The following is a 20,343-nucleotide window of genomic DNA, read 5'->3' as shown; positions in this document are numbered from 1 at the left end:
TCTCGTAACCCAGAAACTCTGTCCAGTAGTTGACCTTTAGAAAGCCACGTCACTTCCGTGCATAAGAAGAGATGCTTGTGTTCCGCATCCATCTCACAGAGCCGCGTGAGTAGATGTGACATGATCATTTTAATCACATCCTGCAAAGCATGGTTAAGTTCGGGTGACACTGTTCTGGCTGGCCGGCATTTCTCTATGGGAAGACGCAGTGCGCAGAATCACATTCAGAAGCCACCTCTTAGATCTGAGTAGTGAAACCAGAAGGCCATCCAGTCATGGCAGCCCTCTGTCCATGCATATTCCAACACAAAGTGACCAATTCACTTTTCCTGATATGTAAAGTGAAAGACTTGAATGGCTCTAGTGGTGATGGTTGGCAACAGAAGTAGACACCACATATCTTCATTCACATGCTCCTGAAAAACGGTATTGCACAAAAATAAGCAGTACTGCCTCGTCGTCAACATTGATAGTCCCCTCAACTTGGATTGCACACCACAGTGACTCATTAATCCTCTCTAACTGTTGTGCCTCAATATCCTCTGCTATTTCATCAATTCTAGATATGGTGCTGGCTGAAAGAGAAGCACATGCCACCCTTTGAACACAGCCTCTCCTAAAAGTTCAGGACAAAGGTCTTTAGCAGCTCTTCACCAACAGTGAAAGGATTTCTTAGCCTTAGCCATGCAGTCAGCTACTAAGAATGATGCTGTGAGTGCAGACACATTTGACAAAGTGGTGGTCTTCAGTGATCGCTCCTGTTCTTCATGTTCACATTATTTTTCTTTTGAAAAACTCCACAGTTTTGCCTTTTAATGCAAGGTGCTTGGTCTGCATGTGGTGAAGAGGTTTTGAAAGTTTCATGGCTTCACTGGGTAGCTGGTCACCACATATTACACTAAGCGGGCTTGGAGAATGTGAATCACCTGCTGGAATAAACCTGGAATTTAAGTAGGACCCTTGGTACCTTCTTTTAAATGTAGCTTTTTTTTTGTTGGCAGTTTCAGAGTCTTCTGCTGTCTCATCATTGGTTCTTCCCCCTTTTCGAAGGAGCTCTACAGTTTATTTATTACTCACTGTGGCTAGGGTTAGCTTCTGGACTTACTAAAACTGTGACTGAGACAAATGCACAGTGTGGAAACAGACATGGATGGAAGCGGTAAATGAAATCATGGATGTGTCATGCGCAATCTCAAATGTGTCTGATTCTGACTTAAAGCCACCAGATGCAGCTTAATTGTCACGTGCCACTCACTGATATGGTTTTTTTTTTTTTTTTTTTTTGCTATGAAAGTGCTTTATTAAGGCAAACTATTTACTATGAAAATGCTTTAAAATGCAGCAGGAGGAGATGTAAAGACTCAAAAAGGTGCATAGTGACAATGGCTATCAGAACACACTACAGAATCCACACTGCTTCCCCCTTTACCTAGAAGAGAAGCTTCTAGGCTACCTCCTCCTCCTCAGCACCCTCCTCAAACTCCTCCTCCTCAGCTGTGGCATCTTGCTATTGCTGGTATTCTGACACCAGGTCATTAACGTTGCTCTCGGCCTCGGTGAACTCCATCTCATCCATGCCCTCGCCCGTGTACCAGTACAGGAAGGCCTTGCGCCTGAACATAGCGGCAAACTGTTCGGAGACGCGTTTGAAGAGCTCTTGGATCGCTGTGTTGTTACCAGTGAAGGTGGCCGACACTTTTAGCCCCCGGGGTGGGATGTCCACAGATGACAGCCGCAGCCCAGACCACCCATGCCTGGAGTCAAAGCAGGGTCCCATCCGGAAACATTACCTTTAGTTATCATGTCTCTTTTGGCTCCTTGTGGCTGTGACAGTTCCTCATCTGTTCTGCTTTTAATGATCTTGTCATTTTCACCACATTGTACCAAGACCTACTATCGATATGACTTATGACTAGTGAGGCTAACCTTGATCACCTGGTGCAGGGTCTTGTTCTGTTGCCCAGTCTGGAGTGCCTTGATATGATCATAGCTCACTGCAGCCTTCACCTCCCAGGATCAACTGATCCACTCACTTCAGCCTCCCAAGTAGCTGGAACCACAGATGTGTGTCACCATGCTCAGCTAATTTTTTAAAATTCTTTTGTAGAGACAGGATCTCCCTGTGTTGCCCAGGCTGGTCTTGAACTGGGCTCAAACAATCCTCCCACCTCAGCCTTCAAAAAAAAAAAAAGTCTGTGAGCAATTGATATTATTATGGCCTCTGCGCAGTCAGACCTCTCTGCTAATGTTAATCTGTTTGCAGGTGCCCCTCAGCGGTAGCATCAGCACTGCCCTCCACCTCAGATCATCAGGCATTAGATGCTCATCAGGAGCATGCAGCCTAGATCTCTGGGGTAAGCAGTTCACAGTAGGGTTCATGCTCTCACGAGAATCTGATGCCTGCTGCTGACCTGACAGGAGGTAGAATTCAGCGAGTAATGCTTGCTCACCTCTTGCTGTGCTGCCTGGTTCTGTGGCCCAGGGGGTTGGGGACTTCTGTAAATTCATCATAAAAGGCATCCCAGGTATTCATTGAAATGTAAATGAAGCTGGAAACTAACTTTGTCTACAGTTGAAGGCTACTACTCTGACCTAGGCTTTTGATTCTTTGTTTTAAATTCTGCTAACCAGAGTCTTCTCTTCTTACATGCTGTCAGATAAAATTAACGGGCCACTTATTCATAAACACTTATAAAAATATTGAATTTCTCTTTCAGGAGAAGCTTGGAAGTGCCCGGCACAGTAGGGGGTGCGAATGAATTTGTATCATACTAAGCAGCTCAGAACCTGTTTTTTGGTTTTCCTTTCTTAAATTAAGTTAAATTGATAAGTGGAAAGCATTTCTTCATCTGTCTTACGGGATGCATTTTCCTCTTTTTCTTCCCCTTCTTCCCGCACTTGCCTTCGTTTCAGCAGTTCTTATCTCTGCCGGCAACTCCAGAGCTTGCCCCAGTCCCCAGGCCCAAACGCATTCCCCGGAGCTCGGAGTGAGAATTGGTGAAACGGTGGGGAGGGGAACGTCAAAGCCAAACGGAGTTTTGGAACCCATCTCTGTTGGATGCATCAGCGCTTCTTTTCTTACTGGAGAGAGAAAAAACAGACTTTTTAAAGAATAAGAGTATTTTTGCAGCGCACCAGCTGCTAAGTGTCAGCCAAAGTCTCCCAGTAGTTATCAGTGTTGTTCACAGCATGTGTGGTTTTAGGCATATTGTGCCTTTCTTGAGGAATTCACTAGTGTTTCAAAATTATCTCATTTTTATCTTTTTTTTTTTTTTTTTTTTTTTGGGGGGGGTGGGGAGGAAGGCAGGAAGGAAGGGAATAAGGACGGTAGGGAGGAAGGAAGGGATGAAGGAGGGAAGGAAGGGAGGAAGTGGGGAGGGAGGGAGGGAGGGAGGGAAGGGAAGAAAGGAAATCAAGCAATGAAAGAGACATTGCCGAACTGGATCTAGAGGTTTACAAGTTGATTTCTTTTTTTTTTGAGAGAAGGAAAGAAAAAAAAAAATAAGTAAAGGAGCGGAAGAAAGAGGAAGAGAAAGAGGGAGAGTAAATGGAAATATTGCTTTATTTTGAAAAAAATTGGGTATTATTAATGGCCAATCAATGTTTCATTTAAACTTATGGGTAGGTGTGATGTGGTATTGACAAGAATGTATATTTTGTGTATTTGAAGTGGAGAGCTCTATAAATATTTATTAAGTTTACTTGTTCTGGATCTGAGTTCGAGTCCTTGATATCCTTATTAATTTTCTGTCTCATTGAATCTAAGTCTCCTATCTGGGTGTTAGGATCGTTAGCTCTTGTTGTTGCATTGATCCTTTTACCACTATATCTTTGTTGCTTTAAAATCTATTTTATCCGATACAAGAATTGCAACTCCTGCTTTTTATTTATTTATTATTTATTTTTGCTCTCCATTTGGTTGGTAAATCTTTCTCCATCCCTTTGTTTTGAGTCTTTGTGTATCCTTGCACGTGAAACAGGTCTGGATGTAACATGCCGTTGGGTTTTGGCTGTGTCTTTTGATTGGGAATTCAGTCAATTGAAATTTAGGGTTACTGCCATTTGATGTTGACTGGCTGTTTTATCCATTTGTTGGTGTAAATTCTTCTTTATGTTGGTGCTCTTTACTTTTTGGTGTATTTTTAGAAAGGCTAATACTGGTTGTTTCTTTCTGTGTGTAATGCTTCTTTCAGAAGCTCTTGTAAAGCAGGCCTGGTGGTAATAAAATCTCTGAGTTCTTGCTTGTTCATAAAAGATTTTATTTTTCCTTCAGTTGTGAATCTTAGTTTGGCTGGATATGAAATTCTGGGCTGAAGGTTCTGTTCTTTGAGGATGTTGAATATTGGCCCCCACTCTCTTCTGGCCTGTAGAGTTTCTGCCGAGAGATCTGCTGTAAGTCTGATAGGCTTGCCTTTGTGGGTAATCTGACCTTTCTCTCTGGCTGCCCTTAGTATCTTCTCCTTCGTTTCAACCCTGGTGAATCTAACGATTATGTGCCTTGGGGTTGGTCTTCTTGAGGAATATCTTTGTGGTGTTCTCTGTATTACCTGGGGTTGAATGTTGACCTGCTTTGCTAGTTTAGGAAAATTTTCCTGAATAATATCCTGAAGGGTATTTTCCAGCTTGGATTCATTCTCTCTGTCGCATTCAGGTACACCTATCAAACGTAAATTTGGTCTTTTCACATAGTCCCACATTTCTTGGAGACTTTGCTCATTCCTTTTTATCCTTTTTTCTCTAATCTTTTCTTCACGTTTTATTTCATTAAGTTGGACTTTGACCTCTGATATCCCTTCTTCTGCTTGAACAATTCGAGTGTTTAAACCTGTGCATACTTCTCGGAGTTCCTGTATTGTATTCTTCAGTTCCATTAATTCACTCATACTCCTCTCTAAGTTGTCTATTCTCAATAGGATTTCATCAAATCTTTTTTCAAAGTTCCTAGTTTCTTTAAGTTGGGCTACAACATGTTCTTTTAACTCACCGAAGTTTGTTATTATCCATTCCTTGAAGAGTGATTCTGTCATCAGGAGGCGCTCGTTCTCCATCAAGCCTTGTTCCATTGTTGATGTGGAACTGTGATCATTAGAGGGAGAGGCTTTCTGACTTTGAGTATTCTCAGCTTTTTTACGCTGGTTTCTTCCCGTCATTGTAAATTTATCCTCCTGTTGTCTTTGAAATTACCAACTTTCAAATTAGGTCTCTTGAGTGGACGTCCAGGTTGTTAGTTCCCAGGGCCAGAGCAGCGGCGTTAAAACTGATGGTGCTTTTCTGCCCACGATTCTCCTGTCGGGCTTCCTTCTTGTTTCCGTAGTAGGCGACTCTGCCTTCCCCGGGCTCCAAACCTCGGTCAGAAGGGGAACCGGTCCTGTTTACTCTGCGCCGAGCTGCCGCATCGAGGTGCTGGTGGAACCGCTGCGCCGACCACCAGAGTCGCGCTGGCGACTCGTGTGTTTCCACCACTGGGGGATCTTCTGCTTCGTGAGCGACCAGACTTTGTCTGAAAGTGTGGCGTCCTCTAGTTCTCCGCGCCTTCCCTGAGAGCTGCAATCCCGGGATGTTAGCGATCGGCCATCTTGGATCGTTCCTCATTTTTATCATTTTAAATATTTGTAAAGTCTTGACTTGTAAGATAGGAGAAACATAGTTTTTTAAGCATACTGTATGAATGGAGAACACGGAGGAAGGCGCATTTATATCAGTTTCCCAAAGTTATGTAGATAAATGTTAAGTTTATTCTAACATTTCTTAAATATTCTTGGATTTTATATCATCTCAGTGGAGTCAATTACTTCCACTTGCTACTGCAGAAGAAAACACCCTGACTACCCCTCTCAACCCGACAGAATTGAATAACCATTTTGTGTAACGTAATGTTCAGAAACTTCGGTATTCATTTTCATCTGTGTTTGGCATCCTATAGGCACAATCCAAATAGCTCTTCTGTTTTCTGATGGGAAGTTAAAAAATTTCATAAGACTTGTGTGTGTGTGTGGAGGGGGGGGGTGTGGTGGCTCAAGCCTGTCATCCCAGCACTTTGGGAGGCCGAGGTGGGTGGATCACAAGGTCAGGAGTTTGAGCCCCACCTGGCCTGACCAACATGGTGAAACCCTGTCTCTACTAAAATACAAAAATTAGCTGGGCTTAGTGGCACGTGCCTGTAATCCCAGCTACTCAGGGGGCTGAGGCAGGAGAATCGCTTGAACCTGGGAGTCGGGGGTTGCAGTGAGCAAGATGCTGCCATTGCACTCCAGCCTGGTGACAGAGCCAGACTCTCTCAAAAAAAAAAAAAGAATTGTGTAGGGGGATCATTGAGTGTGTATGCCCCAGGTATTGTGTGAATATTTTATGTTTTATCTCATTTTATTCCTTACAACAGTATATGAGGTATTAGGATTCTCATTTTACATATGAGGAAAAGAAGCGAAACTTGATCAGTGGATTATGCAAGTCACACAGCAAGAAAGTGGCAAAAAAGATTGGCCTGGATAGAATTTTACCCATGCCAATCTATCCCCAGAACAATTACAGTTTTTAGTTTTTAAGATCAATGATCGTCTGTATGTAATATGTGACTTTCTGAAACTCCACAAGCCTATATGCATGAGGATTAGGGCAGTGAGTGTAACTAGACAGGTCACACTGGCTACGTCTGTGGAAGGCTTTGGTACCCAGGAAGAGGCTCTGGAATTGGACGCAGAATCCTAATGATCGAATAAGCCTCAATGAAATAAACCAAAGAATGAAGTATCGGGCCAGTACCAAGCATTTGATTTTTGTAGGTTTTTTTTTTTTTTAAGTATAAATACATTTAGAATTTTTGAAGCTTTAGGAAAATAGTCAATCAAGTCAAGATGCATTCTTGGAATGGGGGAAATTTTTCTGGACATGGAATTACTACCATGGATTCAAATAAAGGTAGAGGTCCCTGTAATAAAGGTAATACTTGTCCATTAGAAAAAGTTAAAAATTGTAGAAAATATAAAAAATGTTTTTCCACCGTCCCAGTTCCTAAAGAGTACTGTTCATATATTTTGGTTATTCTATAAATTTTAAAATTAAATAATTATTTGGAGATTAACTGGACTCATTTTTAAGATGAGAAAACTGAAGGTTGAGAATGCTTACGTGCCTCACCAAGGGACACTGAGGACTAAAAACAGGTATTCACTGTGATCACGATGAGGCACTTTCGTTGCAATTACTCCCTCTGGAAGACTCAAGTCATCTGTTTCATCTGTAGACTTCACATGCAGATGATTATCCCAGGGAATAGCACTTGAACTGGCTTGCTTCACGCTACATGAATTCATATTTTAAAAATTCTTAGTTAAGTTCTAATTAGTGCCGTGACTCATAAGAAAAGGACTACATTAAGCAAAGTCTAATGTGAGTCCTTTCTATTTATGGAACTCTGAGTAACTGGAGTAAGTGGGTTTGGCTCGGCAAGATCAGGTTTTGGGGTGGAAGTAAGCTTATCAAAGAATACAAGGTGATTGCCTTGGTACCAGGGGAAACGTGGTTTACTTAGCCCTGGGTGCTGAGGCAGGCACTTCCATCAATGCCCAAGGATCTTTTGGACTGGAATCTGAGCAGATGGTGCCTGGGAGCTCATTTGTGTTGCTCGCCTTCCCTGATCAACTTCTTCCACGTTTCTCACTGTCTTTTTTTGGAAGTTCAAGAACACAGAAATAACCGCTGCAGCGTTGTCAGGCTGAAACATATTCCCCATTGATTGCTGACGTCTTGCACTGGACACAGTTGTATAGCTTCTTTTTGCCCGTGGACCCAATGTCAGCAGCATCCTCCTAATCTCACTTTTGAGTTTATTTTGGAAACTAAGATTGGAAAAAGACATTGCTCTTTGTTTCCAATTCCATTTTATAGCTGATATTTTTTACTCATAATTATTGGATCCCTTATCTAAGGATTAAAAAGCAATGTCCTAAGCTCTACTCATAATCTTGTATCGCTGTAAAGGTTTTACTGATTTTTTTTAAAGGCAGAGATAGATGAATAAAAATAAGGATTTTTACAAACTGTGCAACCATTGATAAATGACTTAAGATTGAGTCAAGAGGATCAATGCTCTCACCTGAATCACAGGAGTAATAATTGCACCTGACTCACTGGATTGTTGTGGGGATGGAATGAAGGGCATTAGGTAAAGCAATTAGCACCTTGCTAAAAGTAGGAAGTGCTCAACAGAAGGTAGCTATTATTATAATTGCTTTATATTAGATTCTGATTCAGTAGGTCAGGGGTGGAGGCTGAGAACCAGTACCTTGGGTGATTCTGAAGCAACCCATTTCTGCTCTAGGCATTATTCCCTATCTTTTAAATTTTAATAAAGCAAAACAAGATTCATAGACTCAAATATGATCATGGTTATACTTTTCATAGCCAGTGATTCAGAAAACACATAATGTCAAAGATGCTCTGAATTGATTAATGCTTTGAAATAAGCTTGAATCTTTCAGTTCAGCAGAATAGTTACGTTTGAAAATAGTAGTAGGTGTATGTCATGGATATTGCGTATTTAGCCCAAAGACAATGTCCATTTGGTATTCAAAATTTATTTTAGTAACATATTAAAAGATTCCTTTTGGGCCCTGTATCTGCCAGGTCGGAAGTCAGACTACTTCCTTCCCAAAAAATTGTGTGGAACATGACAGATGCTTTGCAATATATATATTTGGTGTAAAGTTAATAGATGTTTACCCAAGAGGAAGGAAAACATATGTCCCCGGAGAAACCAGGACCCGAATGTTTACAGCACCTTTGTTCATAAGGGCCCCAGATTTGAAAGAACACAAATGTCCATTAACTAGTGAACAGATAAGCAAATTGTGCTACAAGCATTTAATGGATAATACTCAGCGATAAAAAGAAATAAAAATTGAGACAATACAGATAGATCTCAAAGACATTTACTAAGTAAAAGAAGTAAACACAGGCCATAAAAAGGAACGAAATAATGTCTTTTGCAGCAACCTGGATGAAGCACAAGGCCATCATCCTAAGTGAAGTAACGCGGGAGTGGGAAAAGCAAACACGGTGTGTTCACACTTATAAGAGGGAGCCGAGCTGTGAGCATGCAAAGGTGTAGAGTGATAGAATCCACTCTGGGGTTTCAGAGCAGGGCAGCGGGGAGGGTAGGAATAAGAAAGCTACACACTGGGTACGATGTACACTACTCAGGTGACAGGTGCACTAAAATCTCAGAATTCACCACTACATGACTCATCCACCACCTGTATCCCAAAGGCTACTAAAATAAAAATTAAAAAAAGACGCAAACACAAAATCTTACGTACTATGTAATTCCATTTATATAACATGCTGGAATAAAGACAATGGAGGAGTAATCAGATTAGAGGCTCTCAGGAGCTGGGGTTGGGTACGGGGACTCCCTACACAGAAGCCCAAGGGAAACTTTGGGAATGATCAGATCATTCCATTTGTTTATGGTGGTAGTTATGTGACTGTACACATTTCTTGAACCTCATTGTACTGTATAATTAAAGATGTGAATTTTACTGTTTGTAAATTATATCTCAGTAAATCTGACTAAAAAACCAAATTAAAGAACCCAACTAAAGCAAATGAAAAAAATGCTGAGTGGTTATATCCTTATGTAGAAATGTATTTTATTTTTAAAATATAAAATATATATAAATATATAAAATATATAGATTTAAAATATATTAAATATTGAATATATTTATATAATAAATATAATTATGTAAATTATATAAATATCATTTAATATATATTAAATATATGAAAATCTATATATATTTTATATTCAAACTATATAACATATATTAATATATCTATATGTTTTCTTTTTAGCTAGATTTCTTCATTCTATGATTTCAGGATTTAATCTATATTGATACATTAAATCAAATTCATTCATTTTAAATTGTTATATGGTATTTTATTGCATTTATATGCTATTAATATATGATGTGTAGTATTTAAATTACCACAATTGATTTAGCTACACCTTTATAGACAGATATTTGAACTGTACCTAAATTTTCCCATTACAATACCACAGTGAACAGCCAAATTTGTATCTTTTTGTGCATATATGCAAGCATTTCTCTAAGGTTATAAGCCTAAAAGTAAATCCTTGAGCCAAAAGTATGTGAACCTTCAACTTCAGTATTGGCAACTTACTGTTCAATTACTGTTCAAATTTGTTGACCCATAGTAAGTATTTTCTTCTTTTGTGTGTAAGATGAAGTCTCACTCTGTTGCCCAGGCTGGAGTGCAGTGGTGTGATCTTGGCTCACTGCAACCTCCACCTCCTGGGTTCAGGTGATTCTCCTGCTTCAGCCTTTCTGGTAGCTGGGATTACAGGTGTGTGTCACCATGCTTGGCTAATCTTTGTATTTTTTAGTAGAGACAGGGTTTCATCATGTTGGCCAGTCTGATCTTGATAACTCCAGATCATGTTGGGCAGTCCTGATCTCAAGTTTTCCACCCGCTTCAGCCTTCCAAAGTGTTGGGAGTACAGGCGTGAGCCACCGCACCCTGCCAACACATAGTATTTTTTATTTTATTTCTCTTCACATTTTTTCTGTTTCTTTTCATACTGTTTCTTTAAGTCACTGGTTCTCAACCCAAAGGATTTACAAGGATACAATGTCTAGGTCCCACTCCTATGATTGCAGTGCACAGCTGGGTCTGAGAGCCACTGCACTGGCTCATCTTATGCAAACACATGGCCTTCAATACCATCAACACACCATGAGTCTCAAACATGCACCTCTTGCCCACATTGCTCTTCTGAACTCCAGTCTCCTAGGGCCACACTCTCCGATGTCAAATTATGATATCCAAAGCTGAATCCTTGAACCACACCCCTCCTCCTCCCCCAGGAATCCTCTGCTTCTTCCCTAGTGTTGAACAGCTCCACCCTTGCTGGCTCAGGACAGAAACCCCGGGGTCCTCTTCACCCCTTTATTTCTCTTACTTCTCACAACCACTCTGATGACAAACTCTGTGGCTACGTTTTGGAAATTTTTATCACCTCCACTGCCTACTCTTACTGAAGGCATGCTATTTGATTTATAAACATGCTACGAATAGATACTATGTGATATTTAGTATATCACAATTTATTTAGCTACTTCCTCACAGACAGATATCTGGGTTGTTTCTAAATTTTTTTGTTGTTAGAATACTAGAATGAAGAGCTAAGTTCATATCTTTTTGTGCATATATGCAAATATTTCTCTAGGGTCCGTCCACCTGGATATTGCAATATATACCACTTTGGTTTCCTTTCAGCAAACTTTGCCCCTCTGTTATCATTGATTTCCCACAAAGCAGCCAGAAGGAACCTTTACAAATCTGTATCCAATAATATCCTTCTTCTGCTCAAAGTCCTGCAGGATCTTTCAGACGGGATTGGCTGTGCTCAGGGTGCTGTGGCTGTAAACCCTGCTGTATCTTTCAGTCAAATTTGGGTAAAAGCCAATACCTTTACCATTTGGCTACATTAGCTGTTTGTAACCTAAGACCCTGCTATTCCTGTCTCTTTCTCTCCTCCCAGTCTCCATTTTGCTTACTTTTCTCCAGACACATTGGCTTCGTTGTCCTTCTTCAGATGCTTCAAGCACAGTCCTGCCTTGGGACCTCTGCATTTGTCTCGTTACCTCGAAGCCCAATCCTTCATCAGCATGGCTGGCTTCCTCACGCTTTCCGATCTTACAGCACCCTTTCTGAACCACTCTGTAAAAAACAGTGCCCCCACCACCATTCTCTGTCTACTTTTACCTGCTTTATTCTTCCTTAGAACGTGGATCACACATGGCATATTATCTAATTATTTGCTTATTGTCTGCCTCTGTCTGCCCGGAATAGATATTACATGGGAACAAATATCCATGTTTAGATCACTGCTGTATCCCAGCTCTTTAAAGCCTGGTATACTGTATGTATACATGTATGCCAGTATGTGTTTTTCATAAACATTTATTATGTACTTACTGTGTACATTTAATCCTCACATTAACTCATTCTGTGCTCACAATAGCCCTTGGAGATATAATACTACATTATCTTGATTTACAAGTGAGAAAACGGAGGGTCAACAAGACTGAGGGACCTGACCCAGGTCAGACAGCCACCTGAAGGAGGAGCCAGGACTTGAAATGCAGTCTGCGCTCTTGACGATTACACGGTGCTGCTTCTCGCTGTAGGAAGGATTTAAATGACAGTGAAAAAGGCATAGTTTATTAGATGTCTTTAAAGTCCGGGTCCTCATTTAAAGCCATGACTTTTTTTCCCCAAAGGAAATCAGTAGCTTTATTACATAGGCATATGACTTTGATGCGATAAACTTAAGAGTTTCCACCTGAAGGACAGAAATTGTTGAGAGGTAATGTGCAGACCTCAGGCACCACATCATTTACCCTCCAACAATGAACTGCATTTCTCCCTCACTTCTTAACCTTTCCAGCATCAAGTCTTCTACTCTATAACCTCTCTTTAAACACCTCCCTCTAATCTCAATTTCCTTCTGTTTTTACTATTTGGCAAAATTACACTTAAAAAATATTTCCACCATGGCACATATATACCTGTGTAACAAACCTGCACATTCTGCACGTGTATCCCGAAACTTCAACTAAAAAAGCCAAATTATGTAATTAAACCAGAGGATAAAACAAAAAATCCCTGAAATTAGTTTGAATGGAAGTGAGACAGGTGCCCCTACATGACCCCCTCTGCCTTCCACACTCGGATGCGTATCTGCTTCCTGATGAGTCTGAGGCTGGGGGAACCGCACCTTGCTGTTCCTTTCCCATCTCCCCTAGTGGGGCAATATTAGAACCCCGGGGAGGGAAAGCTGGCAAAGTTGTCATATACCAAGCAGCCAGTCCCTCCTGAAATGAAGGTCGGTTCACTTGCTCTCTCCTAAGCAGAAGAGAATGTCCAGGAAATAAAATATTTTAAAAGTCATTGAAAATCCAACAAATCCCAGCCTTGGCGTGCTCATGGAGTGCATGGGATAAGAAAGGAATCACGTAGCAGCATTCAGAAGCAGTCCTGGGTGCATCCTGATGAGGTCTCTCCGTCGTTCAGAGAGAGGTGGCTTTCCCATGCCGGGAGGGAGTAGAAGGAGGCTCGCCTAAGACATTCGTAGTGGCCTCCTTAGCAGGCTGGATGCTGTTCCTCTCCACGACGCCTTCCTTCCCGGATCCGACTGCACCATGTGCCTGCCCTTCAAAGACCCATGTGATATCCTCAGAAGTCCTGCCCCGAGTCTCAGGGACTTTGAAGAAGGTAATGAGGAAGCGGGTGAAGTTAATAGAAAAGTGGGCTCCCAGATAATAAGCAGCAGAGGGAAGAGCAAGCCAACAGGGAATTTGGAGGTCCAGCTGTGGCGGCCTCTGCCTCTGCCTCTGCCTCTCTGCCTCTGCCTCTGCCTCTGCCTCTGTCTCTGCCTCTGCCTCTGTCTCTGTCTCTGCCTCTGCCTCTGTCTCTGTCTCTGTCTCTGCCTCTGCCTCCGTTTCTCTGCCTCTCTGCCTCTGCCTCTGTCTCTGTCTCTGCCTCTGCCTCTCTGCCTCTGCCTCTGTCTCTGTCTCTGCCTCTGCCTCTCTGCCTCTGCCTCTGTCTCTGTCTCTGCCTCTGCCTCTGTCTCTGTCTCTGCCTCTGTCTCTGCCTCTGTCTCTGTCTCTGCCTCTGCCTCCGTTTCTCTGCCTCTCTGCCTCTGCCTCTGTCTCTGTCTCTGCCTCTGCCTCTCTGCCTCTGCCTCTGTCTCTGTCTCTGCCTCTGCCTCTCTGCCTCTGCCTCTGTCTCTGTCTCTGCCTCTGCCTCTGTCTCTGTCTCTGCCTCTGTCTCTGCCTCTGTCTCTGCCTCTGTCTCTGCCTCTGCCTCTGTCTCTGTCTCTGCCTCTGTCTCTGTCTCTGTCTCTGCCTCTGTCTCTGCCTCTGCCTCTGTCTCTGTCTCTGCCTCTGTCTCTGCCTCTGTCTCTGCCTCTGCCTCTGCCTCTCTGCCTCTGTCTCTGTCTCTGCCTCTGCCTCTGTCTCTGTCTCTGCCTCTGTCTCTGCCTCTGTCTCTGCCTCTGCCTCTCTGCCTCTGCCTCTGTCTCTGTCTCTGCCTCTGCCTCTCTGCCTCTGTCTCTGTCTCTGTCTCTGCCTCTGTCTCTGCCTCTGCCTCTGTCTCTGTCTCTGTCTCTGCCTCTGCCTCTGTCTCTGTCTCTGCCTCTGTCTCTGCCTCTCTGCCTCTGCCTCTGTCTCTGCCTCTGCCTCTCTGCCTCTGCCTCTGTCTCTGTCTCTGCCTCTGCCTCTCTGCCTCTGTCTCTGTCTCTGTCTCTGCCTCTGTCTCTGCCTCTGCCTCTGTCTCTGTCTCTGCCTCTGCCTCTGTCTCTGTCTCTGCCTCTGTCTCTGCCTCTCTGCCTCTGCCTCTGTCTCTGCCTCTGCCTCTGCCTCTCTGCCTCTGTCTCTGTCTCTGTCTCTGTCTCTGTCTCTGCCTCTGCCTCCGTTTCTCTGCCTCTCTGCCTCTGCCTCTGTCTCTGTCTCTGCCTCTGCCTCTGCCTCTCTGCCTCTGCCTCTGCCTCTGTCTCTGTCTCTGTCTCTGTCTCTGTCTCTGCCTCTGTCTCTGCCTCTGTCTCTGTCTCTGCCTCTGCCTCTGCCTCTGCCTCTGTCTCTGTCTCTGTCTCTGCCTCTGCCTCTCTGCCTCTGCCTCTGTCTCTGTCTCTGCCTCTGTCTCTGTCTCTGTCTCTGCCTCTGCCTCTGCCTCTCTGCCTCTGCCTCTGCCTCTGTCTCTGCCTCTGCCTCTGTCTCTGCCTCTGCCTCTCTGCCTCTGTCTCTGCCTCTGCCTCTGCCTCTGCCTCTGTGCCTCTGCCTCTGTCTCTGCCTCTGTCTCTGCCTCTGTCTCTGCCTCTGCCTCTGCCTCTGTGCCTCTGCCTCTGTCTCTGCCTCTGTCTCTGCCTCTGTCTCTGCCTCTGCCTCTGCCTCTCTGTCTCTGCCTCTGTCTCTGCCTCTGCCTCTCTGCCTCTGTCTCTGCCTCTGCCTCTGCCTCTGCCTCTGTGCCTCTGCCTCTGTCTCTGCCTCTGTCTCTGCCTCTGTCTCTGCCTCTGCCTCTGCCTCTGTGCCTCTGCCTCTGTCTCTGCCTCTGTCTCTGCCTCTGTCTCTGCCTCTGTCTCTGCCTCTGCCTCTGCCTCTGTGCCTCTGCCTCTGTCTCTGTCTCTGTCTCTGCCTCTGCCTCTGTCTCTGTCTCTGCCTCTGCCTCTGCCTCTGCCTCTGTCTCTGTCTCTGTCTCTGCCTCTGCCTCTCTGCCTCTGCCTCTGTCTCTGTCTCTGCCTCTGTCTCTGTCTCTGTCTCTGCCTCTGTCTCTGTCTCTGTCTCTGCCTCTGCCTCTCTGCCTCTGTCTCTGCCTCTGTCTCTGCCTCTGCCTCTGCCTCTGTGCCTCTGCCTCTGTCTCTGTCTCTGTCTCTGCCTCTGCCTCTGCCTCTCTGCCTCTGCCTCTGCCTCTGTCTCTGCCTCTGCCTCTGTCTCTGCCTCTGCCTCTCTGCCTCTGTCTCTGCCTCTGCCTCTGCCTCTGCCTCTGTGCCTCTGCCTCTGTCTCTGCCTCTGTCTCTGCCTCTGTCTCTGCCTCTGCCTCTGCCTCTGTGCCTCTGCCTCTGTCTCTGCCTCTGTCTCTGCCTCTGTCTCTGCCTCTGCCTCTGCCTCTCTGTCTCTGCCTCTGTCTCTGCCTCTGCCTCTCTGCCTCTGTCTCTGCCTCTGCCTCTGCCTCTGCCTCTGTGCCTCTGCCTCTGTCTCTGCCTCTGTCTCTGCCTCTGTCTCTGCCTCTGCCTCTGCCTCTGTGCCTCTGCCTCTGTCTCTGCCTCTGTCTCTGCCTCTGTCTCTGCCTCTGTCTCTGCCTCTGCCTCTGCCTCTGTGCCTCTGCCTCTGTCTCTGCCTCTGTCTCTGCCTCTGCCTCTGTCTCTGCCTCTGCCTCTGTCTCTGCCTCTGTCTCTGCCTCTGCCTCTGCCTCTCTGCCTCTGCCTCTGTCTCTGCCTCTGTCTCTGCCTCTGTCTCTGCCTCTGTCTCTGCCTCTGCCTCTGCCTCTCTGCCTCTGCCTCTGTCTCTGCCTCTGTCTCTGCCTCTGTCTCTGCCTCTGCCTCTGCCTCTCTGCCTCTGCCTCTGCCTCTGCCTCTGTCTCTGCCTCTGTCTCTGCCTCTGCCTCTGCCTCTCTGCCTCTGCCTCTGTCTCTGCCTCTGTCTCTGCCTCTGTCTCTGTCTCTGCCTCTGTGCCTCTGCCTCTGTGCCTCTGTCTCTGCCTCTGTCTCTGCCTCTGCCTCTGTCTCTGCCTCTGCCTCTGCCTCTCTGCCTCTCTGCCTCTGTCTCTGCCTCTGTCTCTGTCTCTGTCTCTGCCTCTGTCTCTGCCTCTGCCTCTGCCTCTGTGCCTCTGCCTCTGTCTCTGCCTCTGTCTCTGCCTCTGCCTCTGCCTCTGCCTCTGCCTCTGTGCCTCTGCCTCTGTCTCTGCCTCTGTCTCTGCCTCTGTCTCTGCCTCTGTCTCTGCCTCTGCCTCTGCCTCTGTGCCTCTGCCTCTGTGCCTCTGTCTCTGCCTCTGTCTCTGCCTCTGCCTCTGCCTCTGCCTCTGCCTCTCTGCCTCTCTGCCTCTGTCTCTGCCTCTGTCTCTGTCTCTGCCTCTGCCTCTGTCTCTGCCTCTGTCTCTGCCTCTGTCTCTGCCTCTGCCTCTGCCTCTGTCTCTGCCTCTGTCTCTGCCTCTGTCTCTGCCTCTGCCTCTGCCTCTGTGCCTCTGCCTCTGTGCCTCTGTCTCTGCCTCTGTCTCTGCCTCTCTGCCTCTGCCTCTGTCTCTGTCTCTGCCTCTGCCTCTCTGCCTCTGCCTCTGTCTCTGTCTCTGCCTCTGTCTCTGTCTCTGTCTCTGCCTCTGCCTCTGCCTCTCTGCCTCTGCCTCTGCCTCTGTCTCTGCCTCTGCCTCTGTCTCTGCCTCTGCCTCTCTGCCTCTGTCTCTGCCTCTGCCTCTGCCTCTGCCTCTGTGCCTCTGCCTCTGTCTCTGCCTCTGTCTCTGCCTCTGTCTCTGTCTCTGCCTCTCTGGCTCTGTCTCTGCCTCTCTGCCTCTGCCTCTGCCTCTGTCTCTGCCTCTCTGGCTCTGTCTCTGCCTCTCTGCCTCTGTCTCTGCCTCTCTGTCTCTGCCTCTGCCTCTCTGTCTCTGCCTCTGCCTCTCTGTCTCTGCCTCTGTCTCTGTCTCTGCCTCTCTGCCTCTGCCTCTCTGCCTCTGCCTCTGTCTCTGCCTCTCTGCCTCTGTCTCTGCCTCTCTGCCTCTGTCTCTGCCTCTCTGCCTCTGTCTCTGCCTCTCTGCCTCTGTCTCTGCCTCTCTGCCTCTGCCTCTGCCTCTGCCTCTGTCTCTGTCTCTGCCTCTGTCTCTGTCTCTGCCTCTGCCTCTCTGTCTCTGTCTCTGTCTCTGCCTCTCTGCCTCTGTCTCTGCCTCTCTGCCTCTGTCTCTGCCTCTCTGCCTCTGCCTCTGCCTCTGCCTCTCTGCCATCGCAGCTGGCGGGGGCCCTGGCTGAAGAGTTTGGCCACAAGAAACCAGGGAATGGGGCCTGGTTCGGTTTCAAAGAAGGCCACAAAGAGCAAGACAGCCCAGTACAGACAAGGCTCATCCCATTAGTCATCCTTTAATAGCAAAGAAACTGTCACGAGTATGAACAAAAAGTCATCCCTCCAAGGCCTGTCACATGCGGAGTCCTTCTTCCTGCCCTTTCCACCTGCAATAGGGAAGCTACAGTGAAGATGGTGTTAACCACACCCGCGCCGATGGTGGCATAGATGGGTTCTTGAACACCTGCATCCTTGAAGATGCCTGTTGAGTGACAGAACACAGCATTGGTTCCATCGGTGCTGAGAGAGCTGGAGCACAATGGGAATGATGATGGGCTGTTGGCAGCTGGATGCTCTAAGGAGCTCCAGCACGGCGACTTGCTTTTCTTGTGACATCCTTGCACTCTCATCATTCATCTCCTGGATGTCTTGGGATACATCCTGGGTGCCCCACAACCATTGGAGGATCTGCTTAGCATGCTCCTCTTCTTTTCTGGCAATGAGCAAAAATCTGGGACTTTCAGGGCAAAATGGAAGGGCTGCACTTTGCAGGATGCCAGGAAGGATGGTAAAGGTCAGTAACACCAGCCATAGAGCTTCAGACCCAATGATGAATTCCAGACCAAGGACCTGGGCCACCAGAATTCCGACAACAATGCTCAGCTGGTTGAGAGTGCCAAAGGCACCCCACAGGGCAGTGGGCGAGATCTCTCCAATGTACATGGGCACAAAACCTGTGCACAGTCCACAGCCGAGGCCAATAACCAGGCAGCCCAGCATCAGCGTTTCAGCCGACTCAGCTACTTCACACAGGCCCAGAAGGCAGCCAGCCACCAGTAACAGCCAACAGGTTGACGATCAGCATCGAATTGCAGCCGCCAAAGTGGCTGACAAAGTGTCTGATGGAAAAGGAGCCAATCGTACCACCAACGGAGAATGTGGCCACAGACAAGGACCAGAGGGTCGTGAGCAACATCTCAGAGGGAGGGGCATTTTTCTTGTTCTTCAAAGTGTTGTTGACAAATTCCTTTATGATCATCTCAGGAGCATTAATGACCCCAGTGTTGTAGCCAAATTGGAAAGAGCTGATTGTAGCAACGATCAGAACTGGGGTGACCTTCTGTGTCCCCATGGCCCTAACCTAATTCTTTTCAAGTCTTCAAGAAAGATCTAGGACTGTGATTCCAGAGACACCTTTTTCAGCCAAAAACGAAACCCTTCAAAATGTCATTCTTATCAGCAAATCTCCTCCAGGTCCTCAGGAACGCTCTGACATCTCACCATTCCAGCATCTCTAGCCATGACTTTTTATCACACAAGTAAACACTCATGTGCTAATTTACATGACTTTATTGCAAAGATTAGGAAGCAATTTATTGCCAAATAAATTTATTGCCCTGTTTTAATATTCAGACAAGGTATGAAACTTACAGAGAACACTCCCTAGTGTTTTCCTTTGTAAGTAATAAAAGTAGTTAGGATCTTCTAAGAATATTGAAATACAAGAAATTCCAAGTAGAATCTAAAATAACAGAAACTGTGGCAGCAGGGTCTACTTTGGTGGCTCAGATGGTTGTGTTTTAGTTCCAACCTTCAACACTTTTGTTCCAGGATGAAAATAAGAAGCAGTATGTTACCCATAACAGTGTCTGTTGTTCACTTTGATTCAGGGGAGCAAACTGCTCTAAGAAATTCTTCTGGGAACTATACAATTCAGTTCTATTTTAGAAACTTACAAAATAATTTATTTCTTTTTTCTTTTCTTTTTTTTTTTTTTTTTTGAGATGGAGTTTCGCTCTTGTTACCCAGGCTGGAGTGCAATGGCGCGATCTCGGCTCACTGCAACCTCCACCTCCTGGGTTCAGGCAATTCTCCTGCCTCAGCCTCCCAAGTAGCTGGGATTACAGGCACGCGCCACCACGCCCAGCTAATTTTTTGTATTTTTAGTAGAGATGGGGTTTCACCATGTTGACCAGGATGGTCTCGATCTCTTGACCTCATGATCCACCCGCCTCGGCCTTTCAAAGTGCTGGGATTACAGGTGTGAGCCACCGCGCCGGGCCAATAATTTATTTCTTGAAAGTGTGGTAACTTCAGGTCTTAAAAGAAAAACAAGGCCCTATAAATCTAGAGTGAATCAGGAAATCTTTTATTTTGATTGAATCAGAGTTCTTTGTATCTATGTGAAAGCAGTTTTTGTTCTTGTTAATTTGCCTTCTGTTCCTCTTTTTTCACTATGGAAAAAGGTGCAGCATAGGATGGAGCATGGATTTTGTTAATGAGAACGTGAGTTCACATTCTGTTATTTACACACTGAGTCACGCCACACAACTCGCTCTTCCTTGCTAGGTCTCAATTTCTCTAAAATAGGGATCGTGTTGCCTACCTGGTAGGATTTCTGTGAAGGTTACAGTCTCTGTTTAAACGATAAATATAAAATCTTCACAAATGTTTGTTCTCATGTCTCCTTTTCCTCTTAAATGGATCTAATAACATCAGTTTTGTTGTGTGTCTTGCCCATGGGAAGCAATGCTATGTCATTCTGTCCATCTTCCCATTCATTTCATATCACGGTACATGCCGGTAATGATTAGGTTAGGCCAAAGGTAAGAAAACATGGAGAGTAGTAGGTTAAGAAGGGAAAATGGTTCCAGAGGTGAGTTGGTTAAGGCAGGTATGCTGGTTCCATGGAGTGAAAGGCTGAAGTTCCTTCTGTCTTGTTCCACCAAACATGGCTTCAGTTCCCAGGGTCACTTCCCTGGGCGTTCTACGTG

At 45.6% G+C, this 20,343-nt stretch overlaps 1 pseudogene; it reads right to left on the bottom strand.

Moving 5' to 3' along the window:
* Positions 1-2,623: 2,623 nt before the first annotated feature.
* LOC100398083 (solute carrier family 2, facilitated glucose transporter member 3 pseudogene) lies at positions 2,624-18,709 on the bottom strand (annotated as a pseudogene).
* Between the last annotated feature and the right edge of the window lie 1,634 nt (positions 18,710-20,343).

Source organism: Callithrix jacchus, chromosome 18, assembly GCF_049354715.1.
Source record: "Callithrix jacchus isolate 240 chromosome 18, calJac240_pri, whole genome shotgun sequence".
Taxonomy (NCBI): Eukaryota; Metazoa; Chordata; class Mammalia; order Primates; family Cebidae; genus Callithrix; species Callithrix jacchus.
Note: the sequence above shows the minus strand (reverse complement) of the source record. Positions and strands in the feature narration are given on the sequence as shown.